Consider the following 12,083-nt stretch of genomic DNA (forward strand, 5'->3'; position numbering starts at 1 on the left):
CTGAGTGAAGTGAAGGAGGAGAGTGAAGAACTGAGAGAAGTGGAGGAGGAGAGTGAAGAACTGAGTGAAGTGAAGGAGGAGAGTGAAGAACTGAGAGAAGTGGAGGAGGAGAGTGAAGAACTGAGTGACGTGAAGGAGGAGAGAGAAGAACTGAGTGAAGTGAAGGAGGAGAGTGAAGAACTGAGTGAAGTGAAGGAGGAGAGTGAAGAACTGAGTGAAGTGAAGGAGGAGAGAGAAGAACTGAGTGAAGTGAAGGAGGAGAGTGAAGAACTGAGAGAAGTGGAGGAGGAGAGTGAAGAACTGAGTGAAGTGAAGGAGGAGAGAGAAGAACTGAGTGAAGTGAAGGAGGAGAGTGAAGAACTGAGTGAAGTGAAGGAGGAGAGTGAAGAACTGAGTGAAGTGGAGGAGGAGAGTGAAGAACTGAGTGAAGTGAAGGAGGAGAGAGAAGAACTGAGTGAAGTGGAGGAGGAGAATGAAGAACTGAATGAAGTGAAGGAGGAGAGTGAAGAACTGAGTGAAGTGAAGGAGGAGAGTGAAGAACTGAGTGAAGTGAAGGAGGAGAGTGAAGTGAAGGAGGAGAGTGAAGTGAAGGAGGAGAGTGAAGTGAAGGAGGAGAGTGAAGAACTGAGTGAAGTGAAGGAGGAGAGAGAAGAACTGAGTGAAGTGAAGGAGGAGAGAGAAGAACTGAGTGAAGTGAAGGAGGAGAGTGAAGAACTGAGTGAAGTGGAGGAGGAACATCATGTCAAACCTGGAGAAAAACCTTTGAGTTGCTCAAAGACTAAACAGACATTATTAAAGAAAAGAAGAGCCAATAAATCTTTCACCTGCACTCAGTGTGGAAAGAGTTACACAACCAAACAAAGTCTTGAGCGTCACCTGAGAATCCACACCAGAGAGCTGTTCACATGTGATCAGTGTGGAAAAGGTTTCACATCAAAACGAAATCTTGTTGTTCACATGAGAGTTCATACTGTTGAGAAGCCGTTCACATGTGATCAATGTGGGAAGAGTTTCAGTCAATCAAGATCCCTTAAGAGACACATGAGAATCCACACTGGTGAAAAGCCGCAAATGTGTGTTCAGTGTGGAAACAGTTTCACATACAAAGAAAGTCTTGATGTTCACATGAGAGTTCATACTGGAGAGAAGCCGTTCACATGTGATCAATGCGGCAAAACATTTCTTAGTGCATCAAATCTGAAGACACACCTGACAGTTCATACGAAGGAGAGGCCACATTCATGTTCTGTGTGTGGAAAGAGTTTTTCACTGCTGCAAACTTTACATAGACATCAGAAAATCCACACTGGTGTGAGAGAGTACATGTGCTTTGAGTGTGAGAAGACTTGTACTACAGCAGACAGTTTAAAACTCTACCAGATTATTCACACTGGAGAAAAACCTTACAAGTGTTCACACTGTGACAAGAGATTCAGTCAGTCAGCAGATTTGAAAAGACATGAGAGGATCCACACTGGAGAGAAACCTTACAAGTGTTCACACTGTGACAAAGGATTCAGTCACTCTTCAAATCTGAAAACACATGAGATGATCCACACTGGAGAAAAACCACACACATGTGATCAGTGTGGGAAGAGTTTCACACAATCATCTAACCTTGATGTTCACATGATAATCCACACCGGAGAGAAGCCGTTCACATGTGATCAATGTGGGAAGAGTTTCACACGATCATCAAGCCTTGAGATACACATGAGGATCCACACCGGAGAGAAGCCATTCACATGTGATCAATGCGCCAAAACATTTCTTAGGGCATCAGACCTGAAGACACACCTGGCAGTTCATACGAAGGAGAAGCCACATTCATGTTCTGTGTGTGGAAAGAGTTTTTCCCAGCTGCAACATTTATACACACATGAGAAAATCCACACTGGTGTGAGAGAGTACATGTGCTTTGAGTGTGGGAAGACTTTTATTACAGCGGGCAATTTAAAACAGCACCAGAGAATTCACACTGGAGAAAAACCTTACAAGTGTTCACACTGTGACAAGAGATTCAGTCAGTCAGGACATCTGAAAATACATGAGAGGATCCACACTGGAGAGAAGCCACACATGTGTGATCAGTGTGGGAAGAGTTTCACTATTAAAACTCGCCTGAAGCGACACATGAAGATCCATACAGTGGAGAAACCACATCACCACAGTCACGGTAAGTAGTTCCCCAGCTAACAGACGCTTTTTATAAGAACGTTCTCCATATATTCAGAACAAATATTCTCCAAATATTCAGACCCAAATGTTGGTTCTGGGAACATACAAATGTCCAGTTTTCTTGAAGCTAGAGGAATGTGTTTTAAAAGGTAAAATGTTCCTCAAACGTTCTTTCGATTTAAAATTTAACATTCCAGGAACGTTGATTTGTAACATTCCAAGAACATACAAATGTCCAGTTTCCTGAATGTTAATAGAATGTTATTTAAAGGTTAGCATGATGTTCCTGAAACATTCTGTCATGTTTGGAACCATCCTCAAACCAGATTCGACTGGTTTAAAATGACTATTGAACTCATCATTGATCTTGACTTGTGGCTTCACTTTTTATTTCACATTTTTTCTCTCATTTGAAATGTCACATGATTTAATGATTCTTTTAGACCTGATGGGAGAACCAGAGAGAAACCTTATACATGTGATCAATTCGGGAAGAGCTTCACGGATAAAGGAAACCTTAAGAGACACATGATGATCCACACTGGAGAAAGACCATACACATGTGGTGAGTGTGGGAACAGTTTCACAAGTAAACTCAAACTTAGGAATCTTATGAGGATTGTTGTATTTGTATACCGCTGTAACCTTATAAATCATTCTAAAACATTCCCATAACCTGTTACAATTATAAATTGCCCTTACCTACAGGTTAAAGATGCTAGACGTTAATTCAGGGTCCTCGGCGGTGTCCTTAAACCAGCTCAGTCCTGGATCCGTTTCACTGGGCGTTTGCAAGTATAAACATCTAAACTACAATAAAATAAAGATATTTCTTGGTTTTGAAAGTTTTTTCGAATCAACAAAGAATGGTTTCATTTTACTTCCACAAGCAACAACTTCTGATGTAAACAGGGAACTTCAGAACATTCTGATGAAACATAAGACTGCAAATCGACTCATCATTCATGTGGGGAAGAATAATATTCATAAAGAGCAGTCAGAAGGATTCCAATGAACTTTTTGAAACATTTTAAAGACCGAAAGTTCAAACATTCATCAGTGGACCACTCCCAGCAAGAGGAACAAACAGGTTTTCACGGTTGCTTGGGCTTAATATATGGCTGCAAAAAACCTACAATATAAAAGGAGTGAACTTCATTGAAAACTTAAATCTTTTCTGGAGTCAGAGACAACTGTTTAATCAAGATGGCCACCACCCAAACAAAGTTGGTTCAAGAGTGCTAAAGGACAATATCTACTTCTCCCTCAATCATCCTTCTGCAGTGTGTGCCAATCCACTCAATCTGACTGGCGCACACACACACCTGTGTTCATACCTTCACAGTATGAATGACCACAGGACTTCACTTCAGCAACAAAATGGACATGCGGTTGACATATCACAGAAGGACAACGATAACACCACTCAGCAACAACAACTTCTGCTCACGGACACAATCTCAGCTGAACTCTGCCCACAGAGCTCACCACAGACAGACATATTAGAAATGCTCCAAGATTCAGAACCCAAGGACGACTTCCTGGAAAACAGCCAGGGAAGCCAGGACAGCATATCACAGCCTCTGATAACACCAGAGCAACAGCCCCTCTCACCAGACACTTTATCCCTCTCTCCAGCATCTCCACTTCTGTGCTTCTCATGGAGAATGGAAGAACTGGTGTATGCTGGAACCAAACTATCCCACTCTTTTGCCCCCATCATTTGGGAATTATCCGTCTTTCGAATATCTGGGTACTGTGTTAAAAGGTGCTCCACACATTTTACTTAATTACAGGCCTCCAAAATTATTTACAGGCCTCCAAAATACTCTCCAGCCTTTGCTGAGGACTTTACAGAACTGTTATCAACAATTACCTCAGAGTTTGACTGTTTTGCCATTGCTGGAGATTTTAACATTCACATAGATACCTTTTAAAAACAATATGGCAAAAGAAATCAAAACGGTTTTAAAAACTTTTTATCTGACTCAGCATGTACATGAACCGACACACAATCGTGGACACACTATAGATTTACTTATCAGTAAGGGTCTAAACATTTCATTGATTGTTATTAAGGATGTAGCATTGTCTGATCATTTCTGTATTTTCTTTGATATATTGATCTCTCCTGCCACTGAAGCTAGATCTGTGTCTGTCAAGAAGAGATGCTTAAATGAGAACACTAGTGTACTATTTATGAAGGCTATGTCCTTAACACCAAGCATATCTGCAGACTCTGTTGATTTTCTCCTTGATTCTTTTAACTCAAAAGTTAAAAGTGTAATTGATATTGCTCCTGTGAAAGTCAGGAAGAAGAGTGGAAGTTTCAACAAAGACAAAACTGAAGTCATTGTGTTTGGAAACAAAGATGAAGTTCTCAAGGTGAACGCATACCTTCACTCTAGGGGTCAAACAACTAAAAATCAAGGAATCTTGGTGTGACATTAGAGTTAGACCTTAGTTTCAATAGTCATGTCAAATCAATAACTAAATCAGCATACTATCATCTGAAAAATATTGCAAGAATTAGATGCTTTGTTTCCAGACAAGACTTAGAGAAACTTGTTCATGCTTTCATCACCAGCAGGGTGGATTATTGTAATGGACTCCTCACTGGCCTTCCCAAAAAGACCACAAGACTGTTGCAGCTCATACAGAACGCTGCCGCCAGGATTCTGAGCAGATCCATAAAATATGAACATATCACACCAGTCCTTAAGTCTTTACACTGGCTCCCAGTTAGATTTAGGATTGATTTTAAATCCCCTGAGGTCGGCAGTCACGCTGGTGTGATCTGCTCACTTCTTTCCTTAGTGCAAAAGAGACTCTGATTTTGATTTTGACATACTTGTGTTATACATCAATCAATCCTGTTAAGTGTGTATTTTTTTGTGTATACTCACAATAAAAACAAAGTGGTGTGCTTTTTGCCAAATAAAGAAAAATAAACATGAAGCGAGTTCTGCTTTCTCTCTGTCAGTGAAGTCCATTCTGAAACGCGTCTGAAAATGAACTGTAACTCAGCGAATACTCAGTCAAACAGGCATACAGACACGCAGGCATGAAGCTTGAATTCTCTTCTTTTAATAAAGTATTTTTTATAAAAAACAAATATTCTCAGTTTATGTAATATGTACGAAAAGAGAGAGATGTCAGTCGTTCTCATCTCAGCTCATTATGTTTTAATGTGACCCCGCCCACGGAGAGTGCGCGCTATTCAAACACATGATGATCTGAGGCGATCCATGCGAACCTGTGAAACGCCCTCATCAGTTAACACACACCGTGTTCACTTTCAGACTTGTGTACTTTAAGATGCTGTGAGTAATAATACTATCTTGATGATAGGGCTGAACGATTAATTGCAACAAAATCACACGCGATTTGCAATTATTTTATGCGCAGCTTGTCAGTGGAGTGCGGCTGATTGGTAGGAAATATTGCCCCATTTGAATGCCAGAGGGCGCTCTCACGCAAACACGCTAAATATGCCCTGCCACAGAAGTACAATAATGCGCATCATTCCAGGAAATCCCTATCACTGTAGCTGAATAAACAGAAGATTCAAACACTTTGATTAAACATGACTTATAAATACACGACTGCCTTATTCTGTGTAAGAAGGCACATCATCTCACAGAAGGAGGAGCTCAGCTGTCGTTATGAAGTGAGTTTGGAGTAAATGCATGTTATTAAATGTTGTCTGTTGTTGGACAAGAGGTTCATAAATGATTCTCATGTTTTGGAAAGATGTTTGATGCGTGTTTTTTTTTTTTTTCAAATGCACATTATAAGTGACTCAAACTCACAGTGATGGAGCAGCGTTTACAGAGCCGTACATTAGTGATGCGCGGGTCGTCTCATAACCCGCGGACCCCGCGGGTAGCCCGCGGGTCGGGTTGGGGCGGGTAAAGAAATTGTCACTTTATTTGCAGGGCGGGTTGGGGCGGGTCATTAAAAACAAAATAAAATAAAAATCCATATACAGTATGTTGCATGCAATGTCCAGCCTATATTAAATAATTTTAGGTTCTTTGCTAAGGCCGTAGCAATGCAACTTGCGTGATTTCTCCAAACCTTTGGCGTCACGTGACACAGCTCGCGCCAAGCAGCTCCCGCCGCCAGCCACAACAACAAAGACGGAGAAATAAATGTGAAGATGGAAGATGAGGTGCGGGAGAAATTGAGGTTGGGATTTTACATAATTAAAAGAAAAAAAGGTGAATGATGAATTAGATGAATACAAACGCTGCTTTGTAAATATTGAAAATGTTTAAATCATTATCTTATTAATATGACCTGATTTATGGTTCATATTCAGAATCGTCTGTTATTGCCAGTTTACATGGCGATGTTTCCAAGCACTTTCAGGCTGAAATAAAGGCTGTTTTCATTTACATTACAATGCCTAGTATGTCTATTTAATGGTTGTGGGGCGGGTTGTAAAAATAGATACAGTGGTGCGGGGCAGGTTGGGGCGGGCCAAATAATTTCATAAAAGCGGGACCCGCGGGTTGGAAAAAAAGCCAAACCGCGCATCACTACCGTTCTGCCCTACAAAGGCAAAACGCCGTAACATCATGTTTGGTCAAAAATGAGTTAGTGTCATTTTTGTGGTATTTGAGACCTCCTTTATCATGTGAATAAATATCGTGAGTCAATTTGATTGTTTTAGCGAGAAAATAAAGGGCTATGACAACCGTAACTTCCAAAACCATACGAGAAACCACAGCAGAACGCCGTAACAGCTGTTACGGCTCTTTGCCTTTGTTCCAGCACGCTGAAGTTGAGTTAAGGTGTTCTGACTTTGTTTAGCCCGGCATCAAGAGAGATGTTACGGTGCCGCTGTGATGTTACTGTACTCTGGCTTTGTCATACTTTCAAAGTTTGCCGCTCTATAACTGTCACCAAACCACGTAACATACAGACGACACATCTTTGAAATAAAGTGTGGACTGCCGAGTGCTTGTTTGTATTATTACAGAAACAAAGCAAGGTGAACAAGCCATACATAGATGGTATGCAAGCTAATAGGTTGTCATAAATGTTGTTATTTTCGTTCAGGGCGATGGTTCAGATCTGTCAATGTCAGTGACAACCCGGAGCTAGCTAAATTTAATCTGTGTCACGTAAGTTAGCGCTAATGTTGACGCTGACACTCGCCTCACATCAGACGCCGAAAACCAATTAAATACACAGGCATCCTTTCCATGCAATCCGATATAATCCATAATCCATAGCAATGCACGTCATCTGCTGTATCCACAACAATCCATTTGAGCCATATTTCCTTCTTGCAGGTGTTCATGTCAGATCTTACACAAATTCAAATAGCACTAAGCTAGTTATCGCTAACGTACAAAGTAGACTAACCTAAATGGTAAAAGTAATTCCAACTTTTTTTCGGTTGACTCTGTCTATATTATCTCTGAATTAAAAAGCAGTAATCCAAGTCGAGTTCGTTGACTGTGCATCTTGAGCAGTTTTGTGTCTCTTAACCCTTTAACTGCCACCCCCCATCCATAATATTTTTGTTTATATAAAAAAAATCAGACTTTTTTTTTAAATAAAATTGAATTGGTGTTATTTTTTTAACTCTTGGTATGAAAACAAACTGAGTTTTCTAACAATCTTTCATGGTTTTTCATGTTTATTGCTATTTCAAAATAAAGGCCTAAACATGCCTAATGAATATGAAATATTCTTGTTGCAAATTGATAAATTACTGCTCCTCTGTAATTTATTTTAAAAACATCTGTATTTTTATTATACTTAAATTATCTTTATTGTGAAAATATTTCTTGTATTTATTCATTCTGTACTGCAAAGTAACTTATCTGTCATACTGTTTAACTTTTTTAGTGTTGCCGCACTATCCTGATCATTATAGCACTAAATAGGAACAACCAGAGGTCTTCTATATAATTTAAAACACATACCATGATGACTAGACCTTGGTTAAGTCTTCTTATAATGGATGTAAGTATGGGGGACAGCAAGCAAATATTGATTATATGTCAGTTACTGCCTTTTGCCTTTGCACGACTCCTTATTTTTGGCACATGATACAAAGGCAGAATACAGTAACTGCCAAACAAGGGTCAAAGGTCAATTTTGAGCTCAAGATTTTTTGCATACAAACATTTCTTCATTATAGCAACTAGTTGTCAAATTTTGGGAGTCCTACCTATAATACTTTTGTCTGGACAAAACAGAAACTTTAAAGTCATATTTCTCAGTTTCACACTCTAGCGAGTTAAGGTCTTTTGGCTTTGCAGGGCAGCGTACATCAATGACAAACTGCGCATAAAAAATAATTGCAGCCTTTGTGATTTTAAAATCGCGATAAGCCATCTCGATTTAAGTGCGATTACATGGAAAGTGCGATTAATCGTTCAGGGGTGCGTTTCCCGAAAGCATCGTTGGCCAACTATGGTCGCAAGTTCCGTCGTTACCAATAGAGTTCAATGGACATTGCGATGAACTTGCGACCATAGTTGGCTAACGATGCTTTCGGGAAACGCACCCCAGCCCTACTTGATGATAATAATCCTGGAAAATTTACCTCAGAAATTCTGGAAGTTTAATTTCGAGGAGCAACAGATCCAGCTGAGGAATAGGTCAGGGGCCTGTACCATGATGGTAGTTGAACAAACTCGGGGTTACAGGATTAGTTTTGAGTTGAAAAAAACCAAACCGATGCAATCAGGCTTTATTGGTACCATGACGCAGCTCATCAACTTTCTCTGTCAACTCAGGCTTTGATCCTTAAGCTATGATTACTCCACGCGCGCGTGCACATAAAAGAGTGACGTCGACACTGAACAACCAATCGCGGGTAGTAGAGCGAGAGCGATATTTTTCCGTGGAGGAGCAAGAGATAATCATTCAGAATTACGATGAATTTAAATATGTATTTCAAGCTCGAAACAAAACGGTCTCTGCTGCCAAAGCAAGAGAAGACTGTTGGAGAAAGATTGCTGATTGTTAATGTGTAAGTTAAACAAATACGTTCTATATTTATGTAAAATTATGTATGTGTATGTGTAGCCTATATGTGTAATATATAGCCTATAGCCTATTTTTATAATATATAAAAAATGTGCATGTATGTACTAAGATTAATATTCATTGATTTTTAGATGCAACCCCAACTCCAAATGTTCTTGGCAACAGATATAAAAAACAAAATATAAAAATATAATTCAAAGTGGTGAGTATTTACCACAACCTTTTATTACTTTTGTGAACATTTTATCACAAACACTTGTTTGCAGCAAACAGAAATAAAGAGTTAAATTCAGAAAACCAGAATACACTGGCGGAGGAGTTTGCTCTTAATATAGGCAATAAGGGACGGCCGATTATGGATGGGATTACTGGTGCTGTACAATCTGACCCTGGTGCTGGCTCCTCTAAGCAAGTAACACTGGGTACGTGTGCAATACATTACTACTTTTAAGTTTTAAATATGACTGACTGTATGTTCTGCAGTAGAGGGAAATACAGTGTCCCTGTTGAAGCCAGCACACATACACACAGTCTCCCACACAGAGGTTAGTATGCTGCAGACAGAACACCAAACATAACCTGCTTTACAAGTCAAGTCAAGTCAACTATATTTGTATAGCGCTTTTCACAATACAGATTGTATCAAAGCAGCTTCACAGTATTAAATTAAAATAATACAAGGTTTGTTTCTAGTGGAATTTATTGATTGATAAAATTTAATTAAATATCCTCAAAATATCCCCAACTGAGCAAGCCAAAGGCAACAGTGACAAGGAACCAAAAAACTCCATCAAGTGACCTAATGGAGAAAAAAAAAACCTTGGGAGAACCCAGGCTCAGTCGGGGGCCAGTTCTCCTCTGGCGTTTATGAACTAGTGACCGGATTTAACTATAAGATTAAAATTATATGAATGCCTGGCTGAAGAGATGCATCTTTAATCTAGTTTTAAACTGGTAGAGCGAGTCTGAGCAACGAACAGTATCAGAAAGACTATTCCAGAGTTTTGGAGCTAAATATGAAAATGCTCTCCCTCCTTTGGTGGATCTGGAATCTAGGTGTGACCAAAAGCCTCAAATTTAGGGATCTTAAAGAGCGCGATGGATTATAGGGCGATAGAAGATCCGTTAAATAGACTGGAGCTAAGCCGTTTAGGGCTTTATAAGTCAGTAGCAATACCTTGTAATTAATACGGGACTTTATAGGTAACCAATGTAGTGATGTTAAAATCTGTGTTATATGATCATATTTTCTTGATCTAGTAAGAACTCTAGCGGCTGCATTTTGGACTAACTGTAGCTTGTTTATTGAGGATGCAGGACAACCAGCTAATAAAGCATTACAGTAATCTAGTCTCGAGGTAATGAATGCATGAACTAACTTTTCTGCATCAGAGACTGATAGCATATTACGTAGCTTAGCAATGTTTCTAAGGTGGAAAAAGGCTGTTTTTGTAACATATGAAATATGATTTTCAAAAGACAGGTTGCAATCTAGTATAACACCCAGGTCTTTTACTGCAGAGGATATAGTAACAGGGCATCCTACTATGTTAAAATTATATTGTGAGAGGTTTTGTGGGCGGTTTTTTGAACCGATAAGTAGTACCTCTGTCTTGTCTGGATTTAATAAAAGAAAATTACGCGTCATCCAGTCTTTTATATCTTTAACACACTCTGTCAATTTGGATAATTTAGCGTTTTCATCCGGCCGTGATGATATATATATTTGAGTGTCATCAGCATAACAATGGAAACTAATTCCATGTTTCCTTATAATATTTCCAAGTGGCAGCATATATATTGAGAATAATAGTGGGCCTAACACAGATCCCTGCGGCACTCCATAGTTTACTGAAGTTATGATAGATTTTTCTCCGTTTAAACAGACAAAATGGTATCGGTCAGATAAGTATGATCTGAACCAGCTTAATGCTTGTCCTTGAACACCAGTATAATTTTGTAGTCGATCTAAGAGTATTGTGTGATCTATAGTATTGAACGCAGCACTAAGATCAAGTAAAACTAATATTGAGATACAGCCTTGGTCAGAAGCTAAAAGTAAATCATTTGTGATTTTAACGAGCGCAGTTTCAGTGCTATGGTGCGGCCTGAATCCTGACTGAAACCTGACTGAAATAGCCCAGTTGAGCGGACACAACTTTTTCTAATATTTTAGACATAAATGGAAGATTTGAAATGGGTCTATAATTTGCTAGGTTATTATGATCTAATTGTGATTTCTTAATGAGTGGTTTTAGAACTGCCAATTTAAATGTTTTTGGAACATGACCTAAAGATAGAGATGAGTTAATAATATTGAGGAGAAGCTCTTCCACTACAGGTAACACTTCTTTCAGTAGTTTAGTTGGTATAGGATCTAGTAAACATGTTGTTGTTTTAGATGAAGTGATAAGTTTATTTAACTTTTTTTGTTTTATAGTTGTAAAGCACTGTAATTGTTCTTGCGGGGTGATAATTGAGGCTGAATTATAAGGCGCGATTGAAGATTGAACCTTTACAATTGTGGTTCTGATGCTTTCTATTTTCTCGGTGAAGAAGTTCATGAAATCATTACTACTAAACTGTAACGGGATATTTTGTTCAGGTGACGCTTGTTTATTTGTTAGTCTAGCCACGGTGTTAAATAAAAACCTTGGGTTGTTTTCTATTAGTTTGCGGAGATGCTCAGCCCTGGCCGCTTTTAGTGCCTTTTTATAACGTGACATACTGTCTTTCCACGCGATTCTAAAGACCTCTAAATTAGTTTGTTTCCATTTACGCTCTAAATTACGGGTTTCTCTCTTTAGAACATGAGTAGTATTGTTGTACCATGGTGCTTTAATTTTCTCTCTGACCTTTTTTAATTTAATGGGTGCGACAATATCCAATGT

At 39.1% G+C, this 12,083-nt stretch overlaps 2 protein-coding genes across 2 annotated transcripts in view; both read left to right on the forward strand.

The window, feature by feature from the left end:
- Positions 1-12,083, forward strand: part of LOC311077892 (uncharacterized protein) — a 432,016-nt gene that overhangs the window by 353,332 nt on the left and 66,601 nt on the right. The window lies entirely within an intron of this gene.
- Positions 1-12,083, forward strand: part of LOC311077845 (uncharacterized protein) — a 372,280-nt gene that overhangs the window by 174,221 nt on the left and 185,976 nt on the right. The gene's annotated exons all lie outside the window — the stretch shown is intronic.

Source organism: Abramis brama (assembly GCF_963993115.1).
Source record: "Abramis brama genome assembly, chromosome: 1".
In the NCBI taxonomy this organism is placed as follows: Eukaryota; Metazoa; Chordata; class Actinopteri; order Cypriniformes; family Leuciscidae; genus Abramis; species Abramis brama.